Raw genomic sequence first — 25,824 nt, 5'->3', positions numbered from 1 at the left:
GACATCCAGTTAAGAGTCAAGGAACCAGCCCTCCACATCTAGAATTGGCTGTTATATTCTAATATACTTGCTTTATCACATATTTTCCATGTATTCATCTATCCATCCATCAATTCATTTATTTTTGATGTTTTACAACATATTTCAAAATACAGTGTGTCTTGCAAAAATACTTCACTGTACATGTCTTCATTAGAGATCAATTGTTCATGCCTCTTTTATTTTGAACTTACGGTGACCTAACAATACTATTTGGTAGGTGTAACCTTGACCCCCATTAAGATATAGAACATTACTATCATTCCAGAAAGTTCCCTTGTTCTTTTCCCGTCAATCCCCACCCCTGAGGCAACCACTGTTCTGATCTTTTTTTCATCCATTTATTAGCTCTGCCTATTCCAGAACATCACATGAATGAAAGCATATACTATGTATTCTGTTGCATAAAGCTTCTTTCATACAATGTCTTTTAATATTCATGCATTTTGTGTGTATCTCAGCAGATACTCTTTTTTTTATTGCTGAGTAGTAAACTATCATATAAATATATCACTATTTATCCATTCTTTTATAGATGCACACCTGGGATGTTTCTAGTTCTTGTTTTTTATGATTGGAGATTCTATAGACATTTTTTTAAAGATTTTATTTATTTATTTGACAGAGAGATAGCGACAGCAGGAACACAAGCACGGGGAGAGGGAGAAGCAGGTTTCCCGCTGAACAGGGAGCCCAATGCGGGGCTTGATCCCAGGACCCTGGGATCATGACCGAAGCCGAAGGCAGACGCCTAACAACTGAGCCACCCAGGCACCCCTAGACTTTTTTGTAAACTTCATTTTTAAGGACAAATTTTCATTTTTCTTGATAAATATTTAGGATTAGAATTGCTGGGTCATAGTGTAGTCATATGGTCATACCATGTTTTACCCCCACCAGTAATGGATCGGGGAAAACCCAGAGTAGTACAGCATAGAGTAACAATCATAACTGCCATCCTATGTGCATATTTTCCAAGTTAACAGACCCAAACCTATTCTTATTGTTCATTTAATGACTTCTCATACAGCTGTTTGTATATATATATATTACTGTTTCTTCCACACAAGGATGCCTGTGAACATATCCCTGCCCTAATGCCATATGGCCCAAAGAGAGGAAACTGTTTCTTGATAACTCTTGCCCACTGGTTCTCTACCCCATGGGCTTGCAGTTTTGCTCCCCATGGAACTTTTAACAATGAGTGGAGATATGTTTGACTGTCACACCTGTGGGGGAAGGTCTACTAGCACCTTAGTTGGTAGAGGCCATGGATGCTATTAAATACCCTACAATGCATAGGACACCCCCCCATCTCAATAGCGCAGATGTTGAAAAATTCCTTTCTAGCCTTAGTATTATTTCTTCATAATTTCCTGTCTCAACATGTCCTCTTCTCAGAAAGATTGACATTGAAAACATGTACGGTGTCAGGGAATTCCACACACATATACAAACCATCCCACACTAGACAGAATCTCGATTTAGTGTCAATCTTTGTTCCTCATGAAACAAATTACTTTGGAAGCCTTTCAACATCAGTACATTTGGGGTTATTCCAAATTAACATCAGCAATGGCATTTAATTCTTTTTTGATGTCCCTTTCTCTGCCATGAAATAAAGAACATGCCCTTTTATCTCTCTGTAGTTCCCTTTGTCCTATCTTGTCTTCAACTGGAAACAACTGTTCAAAAGAGAATATAAATAATTTTGCAACTAAAGCATCTCTTTGTATCACAAGACCATCTACATTTGCATAAAACTGAGGAACAGTTCACACTCTTACAATATTAAGAGCATACTCTTCTCCCAATTCAGCTCTCAGAATGAAAGAATTGGGCACAACACTAAAAAGACATTTATAAAATAACACTGAAGTTCTTAGTTTATATTAACACAGTGACATCACAGATTTCTTTTTTTCCCAATCAAAGTAAATCTTGCTCTACATTCCTTTAAAGGGACCAATCTAGTGGTTTTTATCAGAAAAGATGAGTGTATCCCAAAGTGGATTTTGGTATTTTCGCTCTTTCAAGACCAGCACTACTTACAACACCCTGATAATCTATGCTGATTCCTGATCCCACTCAATTTTATCAATTTGTCATTCTTTGTTGGAAAGAGTGCTTTGACTAGAAAACAGGTGTGCCAGCAATACTCTGCCGTCAAGCCGACAAGCTGATTCTCTGTAGTCAGTATTCCTTGGGATAACGAGAGGGTTAGATCGTCAAAAATGAGCGTGCAGCTCAGAGGCTGGTTGTGGAATTGTTTCCATCAAAGGCATTAACCAGGCATTTAACAGCCTGATGGACTATCCTTTTAGATCTGAAGGTCTGTCTCTCTAGTTTAACTTAAAAATCAACTATTGAGCCACTTACCCTGCTAAGCACTCCACTAAGAGTAGAGAATAAAAATTTTACAGGCTGTAAATCTAAAATCTCTTCTTGATCCCTAATTCTGACTTCTGATGTTTGTGAAAATTGCTTAATAAAACTAATTTCAGCCTTTTCTCTTTTATTGCCACTCATTTTCTGAGCTCTGACTTTCTAATTTGAAAACTTATTCTAACTATCTTGATTTGTTTGTTTGATAATTTATCTTGGAATTTCAAACCCTGGGGCATAATCTGCCTTCAGTTAACACTGACTCTTCAGGAGAGCCACTAGCATCTTTTTTTTAAGTTGCTACAGTAGTCCCCCCCTTATCTGCAAAGGGACCCTCAAGATCCCTTGTGGATGCCTAAAACAGCACATGTTATTCAGTTTTGATATTGCCAATTTTATATTAGACTTACATGCTTTTAACTGGCTAGGTCCTGCTCAGTTTTATTATGATTCACAATCACTTACCTTAAAAAAAATGACATAGGATATAGATGATGGATGTGGAAATAAGTACAGCTTTTTTGCATTTTAAGTGTGTTCTCTGAAATTTTGCTTCAGAAAAGAATTAGCATTACTCATTATATGTTGCTAGCCTCCTTGAAGGATGGCAGCTTGATTAGCAACTCTGTCTCCACTTATAATTTATAATTTGACAAAAGAGTCAGTGAAAATTAAAAGAATTAGATTCCCTTTTACAAAAGAAAAGGCAACAGTTTCCACAGAAAGGATAATAACCTAAGACACTAAATATTTTTAGCAACAGGTAACTATGAGACTCTTCTCTAAAGCAAAAGTATTTCCTGACCAGATAGTAATGAATTTCAGATAGAAGACTCAAAAGAGTCTAAAATTAACTTCATATAATTCTCACATCTGAACTCAATCTCAGCCATTAATTAGTTGAAAGCAAAAGACCTATAGCAAAGGATATTAGGAAAGGAATCTATAGGAGTAATAAAGAACATTTATCTTTCATAAATATTCTTTGTATTCTAGAATTCCACTCATGAAGTGACTTCATATTTAATGTTAAGTGTTTAGTAATTCACCTTGTGGGAACATTAAAAAAAAGTCTAATGTGTGTTATTTGCATAATTTCCATTCAAGGTAACTTATTTACAAAACAAGAGGCATTCTAAAGTACGTATATTAATAATAATTACAAATAGCAATTATCGATTGCTTACTTTAGGCTCAGCACTGTTCCAAATGCTTTATGTGTATTCATATTCGCTTTTCACCATAATCCTTGTGATAGGAATGAATACAACATGTAGTTTACAAATTAGGACTGTGAGAATCACAGCCATATAAGGTGAAATTCTGGGAAAAGCTGATGTTGAGCATTGTTCTTTACACAATGAAAGAGTTTGATTTGGAAAGCCTATATATTCTAAATATAAGATGATATCACTTTAGTTATGTTTTTTTGGTTGTTTTGCAAGTGATCATTTTTTAATGATTATTTGAAATTACCATTAATTTATAGCATTAATTGTTCTCATATGAATTTATTTTATTTTTTGTATGAATTTAAAGAAGTCAATTTTGAAAATAACATTTCCTGTGAATTTGGGTAATATAATGCCATAATTAATAAAGATATTTTATTTCAAGAATGCAAGTCTGACTTTTGATAGATTCAAGTTTTAAGAACTGACAATTAAGATAATCTACCGCTAGTTGACAGTGATATCTTAGTTTTGGCTCTATTACCTAGTTAACAATTTTACGCAGTAGGCCGATTTATTTATAGTCGAGACATTTTAATATAATTAAAATTAAAATAGATGTATAGAGCAATTTTAAATTAAAAAAAGTCAAAGCACATTTCATTAATTTTGCCACCACCTTCCGATTCCTCATTTTAATCGAGTTTCACTTTTTTTAGTAAACAAATCCTTAGTTGGTCTTTGCCTAATGAGATGAGGGATCAAGGACATCCCACTCTCTCCTAACTGTCTGGACTAACTGACTCATGCTTTGCAGAAGAGCACAGCCTCAGGTAATTCTCCTGTAGTCCCTTTGTTGAGCATCGGTTGGGGGCCGGGTGCATACCTGCTGGGATACCTCCAGCTGTGAGCTGTGCAGAGGGCAGAGAGGATTGTACTGAGGAGGACAGAGGAGAAAGCCAGGTAAGGTGAAGAGGCCCACTTCTCTAGTGCAGTGGTCTTGCTTTTATGGAATATCTACCCACTTGGTAGAAAGAACAATGTGTTATATGGATTTTCTTTTACTCACCTTTAACTCTTCATGCTTTTCCCTAAAGTGGCTTTTTCAAAACTCTGTCTTCTCAGATCCCCTAATTCAACTCACTTTGCATATACGAGCTTTTGACTCAGTGTTCTGTTATTTTTTAATTCAATATTTCATGCAAACAAAGAACCATAGGAACCAGTATAATAAATACTTGTACCCACATAGAGTTTAATAACTAAGACATTACAGATAGAGCTGACGTTTCCTTTGTTTACACGTAATTGATCCCATTCCCTCGCATTATTTTAGAGATGACTGTTACTCTACATTTGGTGTCTATGACTCCCATTCTGTCTGTATAACTTTAAACTATAAAACATAAAAATATTTGGCATTATTTTGCATGTTTATAAGCCTTGTGTAAATGGAAATCTGATATGTATGAATTTTGCCCCTTGATATTTTTATACATCACTGTATTTTAAGACATTTTTTATGTTACATATAATTCTAGCTTATTATTTTCTGGATTACACTTTCAAATATTTGTCAACACATACATTCACATGGCAGGGTTTCTCTAGGATATATATCTAACAGTATATTTGCTGGGTTATAGAATAGATTTTAAGTTTCACATTATTAAATATTATTAAGTGGCTTCCAAAAGTGTTTTTACCCTATTTACTTCCACTTCTATGAACAATGTTGCTCTACATCCATTCTGAAATTTTATATCGGTGAACTTTTCTATTTTTGTTTAGAGTGATGGATATGAAATGCTATCTCACTATTACTTCAATACATTTCTCTTTGACAATTATTTAGGTTTTACCTGTTTTCAAACTTTTCTTGGCTGTTTTCTCTATAACTTGCCTGTTTTTAATCTTTTGTTCTTTTTTGTACTTGGATTATAATTAATTTGTGGAAATTAATTATTTATTTTGTAACCGACCCTTTTTTCTGAGAGGTTTCTATCTATATATGTATACTTCTGTATATATATATATATCTAGCATCTAGCATCTATGTATATTTATATGTGTCATAAATATTGTCTCACAAATCTACTAATTTTCACTGTGTTTTGTGTTTTGGCAAAGATTTATATTTTAATTTACTCTTATTCTCTTCCAAGCTTCTTTTTTTTTTAAAGTTTTTATTTAAATTCCAGTTAGTTAACATACAGTGTAATGTTAGTTTCAGGAGTACTATATAGTGGTTCAGCACTTCCATACAACACCCATTGCTCATCACAACAAGCGCACTCCTTCATCTCCATCACCTATTAAACCCATCACCCCACCCATGTCTCCTCTGGTAACCATCAGTTTATTCTCAATAGTTAAGAGTCTGTTTCTTGGTTTGCCTCTCTCTCTTTCTTTTTTCTTTTACTCGTTTGTTTTGATTCCTAAATTCTACATATGAGTGAAATCGTATGGTATTTGTCTTTCTCTGGCTGACTTATTTTGCTTAACATAATATACTCTAGCTCCATCTACATCATTGCAAATGGCAAGATTTCATTCTTTTTGATGGCTGAGTAATATCCCTGTGTGTGTGTGTGTGTGTGTGTGTGTGTGTGTGTGTACCACTTCTTTATTCATTCATCAGTTGATGGACATTGGGCTCTTTCCATAATTTGACTATTGTTGATAATGCTGCTATACACATCAGAGTGCATGTGCCCCTTTGAATCATTGTTTTGTATCCTTTTGTATCCTATACCTAGTAGTGTAATTGCTGAATCATAGGAGAGTTCTATTTTCAACTTTTTGAGGAATCTCCATACTGTTTTCCAGAGTGGCTGCATCAGTTTACATTCCCACCAACAGTGCAAGAGGGTTCCTTTTTCTCCATTTTAGTTATCATTTAGGTATCTGATTACAGTTGCAAACACTTCATATCCTAAGGATTATCTGTGTTTTTCCAAAGAAGAAAACCAAAAGTAAATTAAATAAAATTTTTGTCATTTCAGGAATTGGTTGTCAATCTTTCTACTCCATCTCTTCTTATACAACCAACTTTGTGGAAGCTCCCGGAGTACATTGTCCTTCAATCCTTCATTCATTCATTCACCAATACATGGAAAGAGGCCTGATTAGAAAGAAGGAGCAGAGAGAAAATAGCAACAGATAAATGAAGTGACTTTGAAATTCATTTGTTCTTTCCATATTTTACCTTGCATTATAGAATCAAAATGATAGCAACATTACTGGTGCTGTAGATGGTTATTATTTGGAGCTATAAAAGATACAGACTTTCTAATAGACCTAATGGGCCTTCCATTCACTATCTCCCCACATACCTGTTAACCTAATATAAGCCCACTGGATCTCTGGACACTCGGTAGAATGATGGTAAAAAACAAATGACCATCTTCACTGGGTGAAGAATTTTAGAGGAAATGACCTAGTACCTCTGAACTTAGGCACTCCATAAGTTTTTGAGGGCTTACTACTTTCTAGACACTATCCTTGAGGCTGAAAATATCCAGATATAATATATATTATATAATATATATTATATGTATTACAGTCTAAATATAACATATATATTATATCTAGATATAAGTTTTTTCACTTAAAAATTTAAATCTACTTGCAAAAGTAAACTAAAATATTCAATTACATTTCTGTGGTTAAGTTCTATTGTAGTTTTATATTAGAAACAAATGATGGTTCAAAGCCAGAACAGAAAAACCTTTTTAAAAGAGTCCCAGAAGGTTCTCAGAGGAAATCATGATTAAGCTGAATCTTGAAGGCTTAGTGGGGATTTTTTTTTTTAAACAACAAGGGCAAGAGTAAAAAGGAGAAAGGACATTTCTAACAGAAGTGAAAACATATACAGACAGAGAAGCATTTGACTGGAACATCCTCTCAGCCAGGGAGGGAGACATAACCTTCAATAGAGCAGAAAAAGAAACAAACAAAATAATAATCCTTTTTTGAAGTTGCATGATAAAGTGAAATTAGAAAAAAGATCTACATTCAAATTCAGATAAAAAAAGAATAAACAAGCCAGAGTAGAATTACAAAATGGATCTAATACCAGTTAGTCAAAACAAAAGAAAGAAATTTCAACCAGCAGTTTCAAATGTAGGGTTATAAGGTAAGAAATCTAAAACCAGGAAGGCAAAAACTTGAGCAACAGCCCCACTGGCCTCTTTAAAATACTAGTTAAGAAATGGTACACATATTTTCTGCTTAATTTCTTGGGAAGAACATGTCACAAGGTTCTGTGTATGTGTGCAAAGAGAATATTTGACAAGACAGTTTCCTCCCACCAATTCCTTAATTGGGGAGTTGGAACACAAATTGTTAATGGCAGTTAATCATCTCTACCATACTACCTGGCTTTATATTTAATCTTGTTTGGAGTCTCTTTCCTGTTTGAACATAAGTTTCACAAAATCAAGGACTCTGTCAATGAATACACTTTATTTTCATTTCAACCCATCAGGCTGATTCAACCATATTTTATTGGGTACTTCACTAGGTTAGACCTATTTCTCATTTAAAAAAATCATTGATATATATCTAAAAATTTCTGTTCAAAGTAGCAATTTGGTCTTTAGAACAATAGTATGACAAGAGCACATGGTGTTTAAGCCATTATTATTTCAAATGAGATTTTGCTTATATGCAAAGGCATTTTATAGTCACAAGTAGATGCTTTGCAACATACATAGATGGTTCTAAATCATTTTTATAAGCTGGGCCTTTAAATTCTAGTTCTCACTTTTCTAACTCTAGGGCTCCCGTATGTGTTTTGTTATTGTTGTTGTTGTTGTAAATATATACAAAAGAATTAGTAAAACTTAAATTTTTAGTATGTGCATTTCCTCTCATATAACAAATTTAACTTATACTCTAGCCACTTTGAAATCTTTAAGAAGAAATTACAGAAACATTAAATTTAAATTATTTATATCACATATCAAAAAGGAAGTAAGTCTTTTAATTTGACAAGTTGTTTTAATCTAGGAATATCTAGGAGTCTTGCGTGGCTTAGGAAAAGATATATTCGTAATTAAAGACACTGCAAATGTCTTTTAAACATGAGTGAATCTGTTACTCATACAAATATAATGTGATTGAATTTGGGTATATTTAACTTACTTACACTCTTTGTTAATGTAATTAATACAAAATGAATAATTATTTTAGTGGACATAATCAGTTGTCTCCATTTATAAAATTTTATATTAAGGTTTCTATAGAAAACAATATTTGAGGTGAACTGTGCACTCAAGGTATTCAGTAATGCTTCTTCACTAAAATACAATGTACTTAATACATCTAATTACAGAAAACTAGTTAAATCATTTAAACAGTACTTTTACAATGAACAATTTTAAAATAAATTCAGACTCTAAGGGTCTTCTTTGGCTGGTTTTGATTCAAAATATGGCAATTTGAATTAAGAGTTATGTAATATGATATAATATAATATAATTTAATATAATGTAATATATAATAACACCGGTCAACAGGAACAGCCATTTTTAATTCAGTGTTTAAACTGTCTATGTAGAGCTCAGAGTAGAATGTTCTAAAAGCCTCAGAACAGACAACTGCAGTTATGCAAATGATTAGCTTTAAAATGTGCTCTTCCTTGGGGAAGGGAGTGGGGAGATGGTTTGAATGGGTGATGGGGATTAAAGAGTGCACTTGTGATGTACAGGGTGATGTATGGAAGTCTTGAATCACTATATTGTATACCTGAAACTAATAAAACACTGTATGTTGAAAAAAATGTGCTCTTCCTTTTAAACACTTTTATTCATGTATGTACACACTATTTTACCACTTACCAGGCTGTTTTGATGTTTTCCTTCCATATGTCTGCTCCTCCACACTTCACTCTAACCTCCTTGAGGACTGTCAAAGTCAATGGATGAATAATCTTTGTTCCTCAAGTAACCAGCTGTTTCTAGCCTGAAAAATATCTGTAGAACTAAACTAAACTACATCATAGGAAGAGAAGTTACTTTGGTGGTAGGTGCTTCATAGTTTCAAGAAAAGATGGGGGTGGTTTATTGAATTACACCTCAGGAAAAAAAAAATCAGATAGGAAGTCCCAGGAGACTGTAAAATCTCATAATAGAGTTAGGCATTTAAGAAAATGGAGCAAAACTGAGACTTTGGGAAGGATTCTTTGTTTTTATAAATTTCTCATACTTTTTATTTTTATTCCCTATGTGTTTTCCTGTAGTGATTAGAAAAAGACCAAAAACCTAAAAACCAAACAGGATTTTTGCCTATTTGTAAAGAAAGCAAAGAAGTATGACACAAAGAGTGTTTCACAGCAGAGGTTTTGCAAATTGTGTATCATAGAATGCCCTTCGGGGCCCATTTGGAAACCACTGGGGCCAAGGGTGCTCAGCCCTAAGCTTCCCACTCCAACCTCTTCAATATATTTAACTTGCTGAAGTTTGTGGTAAGACTTCATTTGAAGAAAGAATTCCAGGGCTTTAAATTTTGAAAACCACTATTCTTAGCGAAGGCAAGTGATTTTGTTTCCTATAACAAATAATAAAAAATAATTTGCTCTTAGTATTTCTTTTTCTTTCCCTTAAGTTATTTCTTCTCCTCCAGAACTCATTATTATTTATGAAGAGACAGAAAGAAAGCTTATATACAGTAAACACTTTACCTTTAAGTTCCATTAAGTGAAAACTTTCCCAGTATATGAATTTTTCCAAATTGGTGGTAAACATTAAATGACTACATGAAGATTTAATAATATTTTTTCAGTTTCACATGAATAATGGGACCTTTATTAAGTCATTTGTTTGTCATATATTATTACAGCACTGTCAAATTACACAAACAAACTTTATTCAACAGACACAGAACAATTTTTTAGCAGTTACTTAAAAGGTTTTGAAAATATGCCCTAAATAAAATTGGTTCCTATCAGTCAATTTTTATTAGCCTACACAAAAACATTATCTCATTTTAAGATATCGTGGTTTCTTAAAAGGGAAAACATAATATTTTTGAAAAATATTTGAGAAAAGTGTATCTTAAGATCTTAGTAGAATTAATCTTTTGCAGTACCCTCAAGGCACATGGTATGTAGAGTGCAAATAAGATAGGTTCATGAATATTGAGTTCATTTATAAGAGAAATAGAAAATATGCTCTATCCACAAAATTAGGAATCTGTGACAATGCAGTAAATCGATGATCCATGACAAAAGAAATACAATAGATGGTAATATATGAATTCCTATAAGTTGTTTATTAAGGGTTTTCCCCAAAAGCTCTATAATTTGTCAAGACTGTCTACTGTTCCATACAACTTGTCAATATCTTCAAATGAATAGATGGCATCTATAAGTGCTGATGGCATATTTACAGATGAGAAAATTAAAATATTGCAAAGTCTTTCCATTGTTCCTTCCTTTAAACTAAACCTTGAAGTTTTTTCAGATTACATAACCACTCTTTTATTTTAATTTATTCTTTAAAGCCCAGGGTAAAAGAAGGGAAATTAATAACAATGTAAACACACTATGTATGAAACAATAATTGATCTATTTCTCAAATGTCTATCTTCCTTTAACTTTCCCCCGAAAAGCAAACAAATTAAAAAAAAAAATTAAAAGGAGTTAGTTAAACAAAAGAAACAAAACATAAAAAATGTTCCTAGCTACACATATTAAATGAGAACAAACTGTTCTCACATAATGAGCACCATCAAAAAGAAATTTCTTTGATGATGGAAAAATGTCTATCTCTGCATGTGCTGGGAACACTTGAAATGTGCCTAGTACAACAGAAAAAATTGAGTTTTCAGTTTATTTTATTTTAATTCATTTTAATTTAGATTTAAATAGCCACCTGTGGCTAATTGCTACTGTATTAAATGGTATATAGATAGATATTGTGTGAGCCAATATCTATCATCCATTTTTTGGAGGTCAATAAAGTATCTCAAAATAGCTGTGTTTCTACAAATCATGCAAAGAGTTTTTTGCTATTGACCTGATTCCCTTTCTTCTGACTGCTTCATAGCCCTTGTTTTTTCTTTTTCCATGTTATCCATTGCCCTGATCATATTTCTGTTGAGCACTCTAAGGTTCTCTCTAAGTGCTCTCTGAGGTCCAGGCTTGAGTTTATCCCTCTGGTTCTCTTTAATCCCATCTACCTTGGACAGCTCATAGCACATGATAGAAACACAATAAACAGACATTGAATAATATATATGTATAAAAGAATATGAAAAGTAAATGAAAGACTGGTATCCTGTTTATCTTTTAACTTATTTTTCTAGGAATTAAAAGTTTTCTCTAAAACTGATTTAGTTTCTATAAATATATATACATATATGCATATGTATTATATATTTAAGTATAGCACATATAAAGTATTAGACATTCAATGTCCTTAATTCCTGGAAATTTCTCTCTGTCTCTACAAATATATATATATATATGTATATGTATATGTATGTATATATATATATATATGTATATATATATATATGTATATGTCTCAAAAAATGGGAATAAAACTTATAATTTGAGAGAACTTACAATATGATTTATTAATACTTTCCAGAAGCATAAACATGACATACTCACACAATAAGTAAAGATATTTCTGAATTCCTGACACATAAACATACAGGCACATAATTTATAACTTCAATTCTACAACTTAAGCTGTGTGTCAATGGTCAACACAGAAACATTAAAAAAAAAAAAATCACACATCCAGTTATCAAATAGCTGTTTTCATTCCTGGTGAGATGAAATCCTTAAGTGATTTGAGCTCAAAATGAAATATATACAAGCAGATAAAGAAGGCTAACACACCAGATTCTCTGGTTTCTCACCCAACAGAAAATAGATGTCTACAACAAACAGAGCTCAACATATGGCCAGATCATAATACCAAATCTTCGATCATTGCTGCCACTAACGCCAAATAAAGTATCAGTTGTAAATGAACCAAAAAGTACAAAAACACCAAAATACAAAAATAATAGAGAAATACTAAAATTAGAAAAACAAAATCATCAAAATTTTATTTCCCCTTTGGACAGAGGCTGGAAAAGATGTTACTTGATTCTAACAGCCCATGAATTGCACCTCTGTGAAGATACAGTTTATTGCGGCTTGTCAGATCAATTTACTGGTCATCTTGGTGGGATTTCCAGACTATTAAAAGATAAATTTCCTGGAAAAAGAAAAAACCACAGATCTTATAAAAGTATAAAGCCCAAAGGGAATGAAAAGTGCAGAGCTTCTATAGAACCAGATGACTCTGAAAAATATGCACTGAACAACAAAGTCTTTCAATAAAGGATAATTTTTCTTCTGCCCAAGTTGCCTTTTTTTTTTCCCCCATAAACCTTGGCTCTGCTGTGCAGGACACTAGCTCTGGAAGAAGCCATCCCATTCTCTGGAGGAAAAGAGATTCAGGACAGACCCTGCTCTAGTGCTCAAGATCTACAAGAGATTTGATGGTCAAATCTCTTCCTGTGTACCTCTAGTGACTGACAGGGATCTGGTTTTAACTCAGATTGATTACTGGAAATACAATTTAACTACTCCCTTCAACATGTAGGTTGTCATTGTTTGTTTGGGTCTTTTACCACCATGCAACTGTCTATAAAATCGGATTTCTTAGAAATCAGTAACAGACAAATTGAAACCAAATTTATTATATTAATCACTTTGACATTATAATTTGGTTGTCTGGTACCCCCTTTCATCATTCCACACTCATGGTTTGCTCCCCTCTTTAAACTGCCGCCAACATCCATGTGTAAATAGACGATAGAGTTGCGTACCCATTGGCTGTGACTGAAGCAGAACTCTAGTCTATTAAAGTCTTTATTTTACAAATGAAAAAAATAATTAAATATTAAAGAAAAAAAATTAAATGTTTTTTTCAGGACAATAGTTGCAATTAAAAGATATTTCATTTGTTTTATAATACTTCATGCACTATGATAAGCACTGGAATAGACATTTTAAAAAAGTTATTCTTTCATCATTTGAAATGATGTTATTATGTAAGAAAGACATAAACATAAATAGTAAGTAAAATAAAGAATAAATTCAATGTACCATAAATGTCTAGTGCTAATTTCATTCCACATTTCTCAAATTATTGCATGTGAGAATACTGGCCCCTAAAAAGCTGACAAAAATATTAAAAATCATGGCTATTAAATGACAGCTGAAATGTGCAACAAATGTTATGGTTCTGACTTATTCTCATAAATTTACACTTACTATTTTAATTTCAATATTTCAATAATTGGAAGTCATAAATGCCCAGTGCAATCATATTTTTAAACATGAGAGCCAAACATGGCCTAATTTATACTGACCAAATTACATTTTATATTGAAAATGACATATTTAAGCAAATACATTTTCTTGAATAAATACATTTCTTTGTAACAATGAATTATGACAAGTACAACTATTATGATTCTGAATTATACTGTAGTTATATCACATAATACACATTGACCTCTGAGAATTAGAAACTAATCATTGCATTTGCTTAATGAATTATGAACGCTCATTGTGACTTAATTTAAAACCAGATATTTATAGAAATTTAGGTTTTACTGTCATTGTGTCCTTACAATTTGTAGAATTCCACAATGAAATGCTCTAATGCAGCTTACTGAGCATTATTTATAATGCCTACTATAATCTCAGACAAAAAGATGGTGGTAAATTCACAATAAAATGCATATGAAAATTTGATTGTTAATATAATATTTAAAAACTCAAGAATCATGTACGAGGTGAGTAAAAAAGGATAATTTGTATTAGAAACCAAAATTAAGCATATTTTGCTTTATTCATTTTCTCTGGGTTTCTTAACAACCACGGGAAGGAAAATTAATAGATTATATAGGTGCTATTATCAATTTTAATGAACATATTTACTTTTCAGGATAGACAAACATTTTTATATTTGATAGTGAACTCAAAGAGAAATATACTGTGTTAATTTTATTTAAAAGTTTTTAAACAATATAATGGACTGACTATGGGTTTAATCACAGGTTTATAAAAGATTCATAAACATTCCACTGAGTTTTTTATAACTTCTGATAATATCTGTGAGCATATTAAATTATGATTCTATGGAGACATGTTCCTAAGTTTATATAGTATAGATAAGTAGCTTTGTTTGTGATCTAATTTATTAGAATGGCAGATTTAATTTAATACAAGAATTGATGGTTAGCATGACCATTTGGCAACTCTCTTCAGGGATCATTTGTTTCTAGGTGCCATTGTAAGCATGCTTTGTGATTCAATAGTGGTATTTTCATTAACATCTTATAGTAGGGCTATTTGTTCTAATAGAAAACTGTTACTGATTCATAAATACGTACTTAATTATTATCTAATAATACCAATGTGATAAAAATAAAGTGGTCCCTCCATTGAGCCTACTCTGTTGTCCCAAAGGACAACAAATATTTCTACAGAAATGTCTACTTCTGTTTTTCTTTAGTTCAGTTCTTTTCTCCACAAATATAATGATTATAATGGACCATTATAGGACCATTTATTTTATTGTTTTTTAATACTATCTTTTTTTCCCCCTTCAAAACTTGTTTTGTTGACCTTTTATTTAACAATTCTTTCATTATAGCCATACTCCACTGTGGGTGGTGAGACTAATGGCTCTCTTTGAAACTCTCCAGATAGTCCCTGGAGGTTACCTTTTCTGGAGGTGCCTGAAAGTCATCCTCCTGAGGGTCTGTGTTCAATGATTTACTGGTGCACTGACTGCCTATTTGGTGAGCTACAAACACCCATTTCCTTATCTCAAGATGGGAAAGACTCAGGAGTTCCCTGTGAGGTAATAATATAGCTGAATTTCACCTGAAACCACATTCTTAAGAAGTTCTTTTCTTTATTCTGATTCCCTACTTCTTAAATCAAGTACTTCTCCTGAGAGCACTCCCTCAATAAATCCCAAACAAACAATTTCCATTTTAGGCTCTGAACCTACTGAATCCAACTTAAGAAATTAATGTTCTGGAAGATTTGAATGTATTTCTCTGTTACCATTTTCACTCTATTATGGTGCATTTTTCCTACATCAGGCAGAGTTATCTTTCAAAAAATAAAATCTGAGTAGTCATTTCTCTAATTAAAATCCCATTACAATGAGAATAATATAAAAAGTCCTTACCATGGTTTATAAGTATTGATAAAATCTTGGCTCTGGTTAATTATCTGCACTAATTTCCTATTAGTATTTTAATTCCTAAAACCCTATCTATAAGTGTTGTCTTGTTGCATCTGAAAAATAGGAAGCTTATTCTTGCCTTGGCTCATTTGCATTATACTTGGTGAACTATTTCCTAGGGTTTTGCCTCTTCTCCCTGTTTATTTCTCAGAATGCCTTCTCATCCTTCAGATCTCTCCATAAATGTCACCACTTTAGAGTGGACTCACTTGAGTGTGATATGTATCTAACTTATTCCCTTATATTCAGTGATATCTTTCTCATATTCCTGTTATGAGAGGTAATTTTTACTGTAATTACCACTTTTTAACAGAATAGTTGCTCCTGTTTATTATTATTTTTCTCTTTATTAGAGTGTTGTGAACATTTTATTTTACTTATATGATATCCCTAAATCTCCATCAGTGCTTTATGCAATGTAAACAACCAATGCATTTTGTGGAATAAAATGATTGCTCATCAACTAAGTCACTCAAGTAGATTTTAAATGTTTAAAAAAGTATAAATTTAGAGGCTGGAAACCTGAAATAATTTTTCAGCCTGCCCATATTGACTTTTTTCATTTTCATTATAACCATCCTTCTTGCTTTTGCATTACAACTTGTGTCAATCATATGGGGACATGGAGGAAACATAATTTATTCTACTTGTAGAAATAAATATTATTATACTGGTAATGTGGGTAGTATTTCTGTATCCACATACTATATAAAGAATGTTAAATTATGATCTGTAAAAAACATATTTTTGTTGTTAAATTCGATAGTCATAACTTTCCCCCTTACCACTTCAGTAAAAATATGTCAGCATTTGCCTACTTTATTTGTAAATATTAGTAGGAATTTATTATTTCATCAATTCATAATATCCCCATATTTGAGGAACAAAAAAAACTTTCTATAGGAACATCTACTGTTCTTTGGTTCATTTATTTTTCTCCATAAAAGTAGTAATTATCATGATAAATAATTTACAATACCACTGATTTATTGTTTCTAAATAAATTTTTTTCCTTTGAAATATATTTTTCTGACTTAACTGCTTAAGATGCCAAATTGATTCCTGTACATGATATCCAGTCACTACAAAATTAGTAAAATGACAGAGAAAGTGAATACTTGAAAATATATGATAATATCCTACACAGTCAAGAAAAATTGGGGAACACTTACTCTTTAGCATGATATTTGTCTGTATAATTACTTTTTTCCGGTTCAGGTAACTTTTCCTTTCTCATCACCTTTTAATCTTAGGAGTGATAAGGACTCCAGGATGTTACAATCATGGGGGATTGTGCCATTCCTAGTTGCTTTTCCTAAATCCTGCCTTCACCTTAATAACTAATTTCTTTACTAAGTTATATTAAATCTATCTTATTTGAATGTGTCATCTGTTTCTTGCCTGGATTCTGTTATGTTATTAAACTGACACTTTTCGAAATAATGGTAATCATATTTCCTCACCAACCTGCAATAAAAGTAACCTAATAACAAAGTTATTAAAATAAACATTTAGAAATAAAAATACATTTCAGAATAATGTTTGAATCAAAGAGAAACTGGGGTGCCTGAATGGCTCAGTTGGGTTAGCGTCTGACTCTTCGTTTTAGCTCAGGTTGTGATCTCATGGGGTGTGGGACTGAGCTCTGGGTGGGGCTCCCCGTGCTCAGTGGGGAGTCCACTGGAAGATTCTATCCCACTGCCCCTCCCCCTACTTGTGTGAACACCCGCGTGCCTTCTTTCACTCTCTCTCTGTCTTTAATAAATAGATCTTAAAAAAAAAAGAATCAAAGAGAAACTCAAACTATTAAGAAAATTAGGGTAAGGATGTTAAAAACATTTATAATTTGGTAGCCAACTCTATGAAGAAGACATTCTTGTGGATTAGGAAATCTAGTTACATACACGATCTACTTGGATCCATCTGGATTTCATACATGATCAAGTGAAAATGTATTTATACCTATATTGGTCCTTTTTTACTTTTACAGAACAGTATTATAATCATGTTGTATGGCATGCAATTAAGTTGACAAATAAAAAAAATGCCTGTGTATTATTTTTAAAAATATCCTGTAATTAGACTGGTTGTTTTCAGTCCTCTTGGAAAGGAGGAGCTTTGTCTTGTATGCTGCTTAACTACCAAAGAACATGTGTGAAGAGTGTTTTATCTTCTAGCCAAACAGTCTTTAATTTCTTTACTTGAAAAATCTTCACGATGGACTTGTACCTTTTTGAAATAATTTTCAGTAGTATTTTCTTATGAAATTTATTTTCTTAACCATGATGTAATCACATAGGCACCGAAAAGGTGCCTCTGCAGCATTCCTCTGCTTATCTCTCACTGTCACAACAAGAAATACATTGTGGGAAGGCTTGGTCATTTTCCCAGTGATACTAACCCCATATTGGTTCTTTGTATTTATGGCACTCTGGATGACTTCATCCAGTTATTCATAAGCCTTTGTTTATATAAGTTTGAAGTAGTAATTTAAACTAATGTGTATATGTATGTGTTTGTGTGTGTGTGTGTGTCTAGTGTCTTTAATGCCACAAGGTATATCAACTTGACACTATTTAGACTGGCATGAAAGTCAATTATTTAAAAATTACTTTTTCTTGGGGCACCTGGGTGGTTCAGTCCTTAAGAGTCTGCCTTCGGCACAGGTCATGATCCCAGGGTCCTGGGATCGAGCCCTGCATCGTGCTCCCTGCTCAGCGGGAAGACTGCTTCTCCCTCTCCCGCTCCCCCTGCTTGTGTTCCCTCTCTCGCTGTGTCTCTCTCTGTCAAATAAATAAATAAAATCTTTTTTAAAAAATTACTTTTTCTCTACCTAAGATGGATTTCATTAAATGGATTAATGTTTGTGTTTTCATTATGATTAAGAAACTGAGTACCATGTATAAGTTCTCAATTAGATTTCATTCGGAAATTCCTCTATAACATATTATGATAAAATGAGTCCGGAGAAGAAAATTACCATTCTAACCAAAGAAAAATCATTCTTTTTATCCCAATAAGATGTATCTAGTTCATGAAAAGATGTTGTTGTTCTTTAAGATTAGAAGACTTATCTTTTTGTTAAGAGAGGTTTTCTTGAAATTAATTCTTCTTAATTTTAGGTCACTTTGTAAGTCCTTGTTACCTTTGTCCAAATACTCTAATTACAGCCTATTTAATTGTGTTCACGGTTTTCATATATTTCTTTTTAAACTAGCTATATAAGTGATTAAAAATCTGCATTTATTGTCAAATCTACTAATTAAAAAAGACTTAGTCTTACTTGTTCTTATTAGTTGCTGCTTCCAGTAGCTTCTTCTCCCTGATCATCTTCTACCTCATCTCAAAACTATAAAATTTCTAGAAGAGAACCCACATATTAGGAAAAAATTTGAAGTGTGGAAATGTAAAATGGTACTGACACGTACCAAACATGTAAATGTTTAGAAGACAAACATACTTTTTCTAACAAAACAACATAATTTTACCAAATGATGCAGCAATCATGCTCCTTGGTATTTACCCAAAGGAATTAAAATTGTACACACACACATACACACACGCACGCACACACACACACACACCTGCACAAGGATATTTATAGCAGTTTTATTCAAAATGGCCAAAACTTAGAAATGGTCATGATCCTTTAGTAGCTGAATGGATAAATAAACTGTGGTACATTCAGACAATGAAATATTATTCAGTGCTAAATAGAAAAGACATAAAGGAAATTTAAATGCATATTACTAAGTGAAAGCAGCCAGTCTGAAAGATTACATGCTGCATAATTCCAACTCTATAACATTTTGGAAAAAGCAAAACTTTTAAGACAAAAAAATATCAGTGTCTGCCAGGGTTAGGAGGGCAGAGCACAGATTTTTAGGACACTGAAAATATTTGTATAATACTGTAATGATGGATACATGTCATTATGCATTTGTCTAAATCTACTGAATGCACAACACAAAGAGTGAACCATAATGTAAACTATGGACTTTGGATCACTATGATGTATCAGTGTAGGTACATCAATTTAACAAGTGTACCCCTCCGGTGGGGGGAGTTGATAAGTGGGGAAAGTTGTGTGTGTGTGGGAGCAGGGGATATTTAAGAAATCTTTGTACCTTCCCCTCCGTTTTACTCTGAAACTAGTAATTCTTTTAAAAATATAAAGTATTAATAAAAATAAATAACAGGGCACCTGGGTGGCACAGTTGGTTAAGTGTCAGACTTTTGGTTTTGGCTCAGGTTGTGATCTGAGGGTTGTGAGATTGAGCCCTGCGTCAGGCTCCACACTCAGTGTGTAGTCTCTCCTTAAAACTCTCTCTCCCTCTCCCTCTGCTCCTCCCCTTCATGCTCTCTTTCTCAAATAAATAAATCTTTAAAAAATGAAAAATAAATAACAATATTGATAAATTAATCATATATTACTATATTACTCATGTTCAACTGGTAAGCATGTATCCAAGAGAAAAATGAAAGGGTACATTCATACAAAGGGCTGTAAATTAATGTTCATTGCATCTCTATTTGAAATAGTCCAAATGTGGAAACAGCCCAATAAGTAAATATATTTATAAATTTTGGGGGAACCATACAATAGAACAGTATTCAGAAAAAATGGAAAGGACATGACACAATAACATGGATGAATCTAAAAATAATCATGCCAAGTGAATGAAGCCAGACAAAAAAGGAGTACCTACTCTATTATTCCACTTATATAAATTTCTATAAAATTAAAATTAATTTACAATGTCATGGAGCAGAACAGTTGTTTACTTGGAATGTGGGAGTGAGAACCGTTCAAAGGTTGGATTTCAAAAAGCCATAGAGATATATTTTGAATTGTTGGTATGTTCATTATCTTGATTGTGGTTATGGTTTAATGGGTGAATAAGGCACAACATATCAAACTGTATACTTGCAACATGTGCAGTACATTTTGAGAAATTATAATTCAATAAAGAAGTTAAAAAGTGTGAAATAGAAAGTGGTATCCTGAAACAGGAAATATATTAAAGTAGGACTATGTATTTGAAGTGAAAATTCATAATCTAGACTAGACCTTCTATTGCAAGGCCTCCGTGGACTCCATGACTCAAAATACAAGTAGCTTTGATGGAAATGATGAAGCATTCTGCCCAGAAATACTGTGTTTAGAGTATAATCCTGATTTTAGAATGAAAAATAAATAAGTTTCACTCTGGAATGCTATGGAAAGCAAGGACAGGGAGGGACTCTGAGTATGGAGCAGGAAATGAGTTTCAGCAAGAGATTGCCGCAAATATTTCCTCCTCACTGCAGAGTGGTTGAATCATGATTAGATTCAAAAAAATACCCTTTTTCCCAAAGATGTAAGAAAAATGATTCTTAAAAACAGGACACTGCTCCTTGGGTAATAGAAAAAGTGCTTTTTAAATTTGCTTATCTCTAATACTATATACACTAATGAATAATCTGTGTATAGCAGGTATATTCTGATAACCTGCTACATCAATATGAAACACTGCAAATATTGGAAATTCAGATTTTCTTTTCCTTTTTTTTTTTATCCCAAAGTGAAAACCCAGTGATAGAAATATTTAATCAGAATCTGGGAAACTGGCACTATGTACTTCAATTTATCACTTGTCGACAGTTATGCCTTTCAGCAAAATAAAATTTAAAAACTGAAAAATATTTGTGAAAGATAAGTAAAAAAAATCCAAGTTGTGTAAATTAGTAAGTTTTAAAGTTTCTTGAAATTCAGTAATAGGACTGACTTATTAAAGACATAGGCATATAGATTCATCCTATTATTTAATATCGCCAGATTTGCTGATTTAATTAAGACTTTAAATGTTTTTATAATGTTTTTTGGACATACCAGGTGGGTTGATTAGGGTTTCTTTGAATTGTAAAATATTTTTTTATAAATCTGAATCTTTTATTTAAAGTCATATATCTAAATTTTAAAATGTGTTCTTTAAAATGTCCAAGTAATTTTTTTTACTTAAAGATTTTTTTTTTATTTATTTGACAAAGACACAGCGAGAGAGGGAACACAAGCAGGGGGAGTGGAAGAGAGAGAAGCAGGCTTCCCGCGGAGCAGGGAGCCCGATGCGGGGCTCGATCCCAGGACCCTGGGATCCTGACCGGAGCCGAAGGCAGACGCTTACCGACTGAGCCACCCAGACGCCCCTCTCCAAGTAATTTTTAAAATTGTAGTGTAGAGTTCTTGTACTTTTGGATTATTGTTTTCTATTTTTATGTTCTTATAAACACACAATTTTTAAACATTCAGCATTTTGTGTTGGAATATATAAATACAATTAATTTTAATATTGACCATGTCACATGACCTTGCTAAAATTACTTCATGCTTTTTGATGACTTGTTTTTACACATTATTTGGATTTTTCTATGTTTACTATCATGGCATGGAAAGATGGATAGTTTTTACCTTTCCTTTCCAATATTTATTATGACCTTTTTTTTTTTTTTTTGCCTTATTTCACTTGCTAGAAAATCCAGGACAAATGGTAGAATAAAACAGATAAGCTTGGACCTCTTTTCCTAATTCCCAAATTTGGGCAAAAGAGTAACTTTCACCTTTAAACATGATGTTATCTGTAGGATTTCCATATCCAATAAGTTTTTTCATGGAAATTAATAAAAGAGTTTAGTTGTAGACTTAAAATTACTTTCATACAACCACTTACAAAACTTCAGGATTGTAAATATGTCAAGAACGTATGACTTACTGAAAAATAGAGTAAGAGAAAAAGGATATTTACTTGACCAATATATGGTTCTTCTACGGGCAGGAAATTGTCATATTTCTCTGAACTTTGAGACTTTCTGCTTATTAATAATATTACTTAATAAAGATTATAAAAACATGCTTAATAAAAATATAGTTCCTAATCACTTAAAAATTCTTGATGGTAACTGCAATAAAAATATCAATGTAACTTATCTCTAAAGAAAACTAAAAAAGACTTCCAAACTTTGGAAAATTCCAAGTGATCCAAGTAGATACTGTCACCACTTCTCTATAACTTTTTCAATCAAAACTTGTCCATAGGATACTGAGATATGTTGTACTTGTGGGCAGCAGAGTAGAAATCCCTGGGTGATAATACCTTTCCACCTCTTTACCCTCAGCTCTTAAACAATGACTGGAGGATGAGGAAAAATTAATGTACTATTGTCTTTCTCCCCTGATGGGGACAACTCTGAAGTGTGATCTCTGTGCTCCAGAGCTTGCTTCCCTGCAATATTGAGTTCAAGTTAACGTCCATGATATTTTGGCTTCCTTTCCTTTCAGAGTCCTCACTTTTTTACCATTTTCAACTGGAGGAAAGGAATCCTTAAATAAATCACTTTTACATGGATCTTGTATCAGTGTCAGCCTCTGAGGACCAACCTGAGACTGTGGCCATCTTCACTTATTAGCCAATGAGCAGGCTAATCATATGTCCCCACAGTGGATTGGTGTTTTGCATCAGTCAACATTTGCTAATCTCATTTTTTTTTGATGCTTGACCAGAGTAACCCAACATATTATGCATTTGTTAGAGACATTAACTGATGGTAGTATTGGAAGTAATATGACCATCTAATAACATTTAGACATGAGCTAATTAACTGATACTGTAATTGTTAATATTATCAAGAAATTTAACATTCTCAGAGTGAATGTAGAGCTAAAGCTCTCTTCTGTGTGCTTCCAAATTGCTCTTTAGTAATTTTTAATTATTGGTTTATGAGATTATTTCTTTTATATTTGACTATTAGATACTTGGAAGCAGGCATAATGTTTCATTTATTTGGAATTCGGTACATAATTTGTAAGTTCTTTTTTTGGAAAATGAATGAAGACATAAATGGACAGATAAGCCGGGATTTGTGGTTCATGTAGCCTTGAGAGCTAATAGACAAAATTGAGTCTCAAAGTCATAAATCTAGAATCAAAACAATTCACAGTAACTGGAGTGCTTGGTCAGCTGCTCTTTGCTTCTTCTTCCAATAGATATTACCTAAAACTCTGAGAAAACCAGAGAATGTGAAATCTTTTTTTCTCTTATTTTTGTAACAACCAAATGCTCAGAGGTGAATCTCATCTGGATGTATTTTGGTTTTAGTGATTTATCATCATACTACTTTTAGAGCTTAAAGTTGATTATATGTGGATTGATGACGAAAGGTTGACATTTCTTGGTCTTTGACTAATATCTGTGTTACAGGTTATAAAATAGCAGCAATAAGCAAAAACTCAGACTACACAATGCTTCCCCAGTGCACCTCTGGTTCATATATTTCTGAAGTATCTGCTAACAGACTGACAGTAAGCTAATTTTAAGTGGGTAAGATAATGTCATTTGAAAGCCAACAGAATGTCAGGATCACTGTACATCATGAAACTGAATTGAGTCATAGGAAAAATTCAAGTTAAAGAAAGAGAAATCATTCTGAAAGTAGTATTTTCATTTTTAGAAAATATAGGGTTATTTTATAGTAAAATCAAATGATACTGACTTTATGGTTTTTTCCTTTAAAATTTTTTTATTATTATGTTAATCACCATACATTACATCATTAGTTTTTGATGTAGTGTTCCATGATTCATTGTTTGTGCATAACACCCAGTGCTCCATGCACAACGTGCCCTTTTTAATACCCATCACCACCCTGCTCCCCTCTAGAACCCTCAGTTTGTTTTTCAGAGTCCATTGTCTCTCATGGTTTGTCTCCCCCTCCGATTTACCCCCCTTCATTCTTCCCCTCCTGCTATCTTCTTTTTTTTTTCTTAACCTATATTGCATTATTTGTTTCAGAGGTACAGATCTGTGATTCAACGGTCTTGCACAATTCACAGCGCTCACCATAGCACATACCCTCCCCAATGTCTATCACCCAGGCACCCCATCCCTCCCACCCCACCCCCACTCCAGCAACCCTCAGTTTGTTCCCTGAGATTAAGAATTCCTCATATCAGTGAGGTCATATGATACATGTCTTTCTCTGATTCACTTATTTCACTCAGCATAACACCCTCCACTTCCATCCATGTTGTTGCAAATGGCAAGATCTCATTCCTTTTGATGGCTGCATAATATTCCATTGTGTATATATATATATATATATATATATATATATATATATATATATATATATATATGTATACTACACCTTCTTTATCCATTCATTTGTCAATGGACATCTTGGCTCTTTCCATACTTCGGCTATTGTGGACATTGCTGCTATAAACATCCGGGTGCACGTACCCCTTCAGATCCCTACATTTGTATCTTTGGGGTAAATACCCAGTAGTGCAATTGCTGGATCATAGGGTAGCTCTATTTTCAACTTTTTGAGGAACCTCCATACTGTTTTCCAGAATGGCTGCACCAGCTTGCATTCCCACCGACAGTGTAGGAGGGTTCCCCTTTCTCTGCACCCCCGCCAACATCTGTTGTTTCCTGACTTGTTAATTTTAGCCATTCTGACTGGTGTGAGGTGGTATCTCATTGAGGTTTTGATTTGGATTTCTCTGATGCCGAGCGATGTTGAGCACTTTTTCATATGTCTGTTGGCCATTTGGATGTCTTCTTTGGAAAAATGTCTGTTCATGTCTTCTGCCCATTTCTTGATTGGATTATTTGTTCTTTGGGTGTTGAGTTTGATCAGTTCTTTATAGATTTTGGATACTAGCCCTTTATTTGATATGTCATTTGCAGATAACTTCTCCCATTCTGTCTGTTGTCTTTTGGTTTTGTTGACTGTTTCTTTTGCTGTGCAAAAATTTTTTATCTTGATGAAATCCCAATAGTTCATTTTTGCCCTTGCTTCCCTTGCCTTTGGTGATATTTCTAGGAAGAAGTTGCTGCGGCTGAGGTCGAAGAGGTTGCTGCTTGTGTTTTCCTTTAGGATTTTGATGGACTCCTGTCTCACGTTTAGGTCTA

The sequence above is a fragment of the Eumetopias jubatus genome, unplaced genomic scaffold (genome assembly GCF_037043125.1).
Source record: "Eumetopias jubatus isolate StellerSeaLion01/CBP00866 unplaced genomic scaffold, mEumJub1_p1.0 scaffold_1, whole genome shotgun sequence".
Classification (NCBI taxonomy): Eukaryota; Metazoa; Chordata; class Mammalia; order Carnivora; family Otariidae; genus Eumetopias; species Eumetopias jubatus.
The sequence above is the reverse complement of the archived record's forward strand: the minus strand, read 5'-3'. Positions refer to the sequence as shown.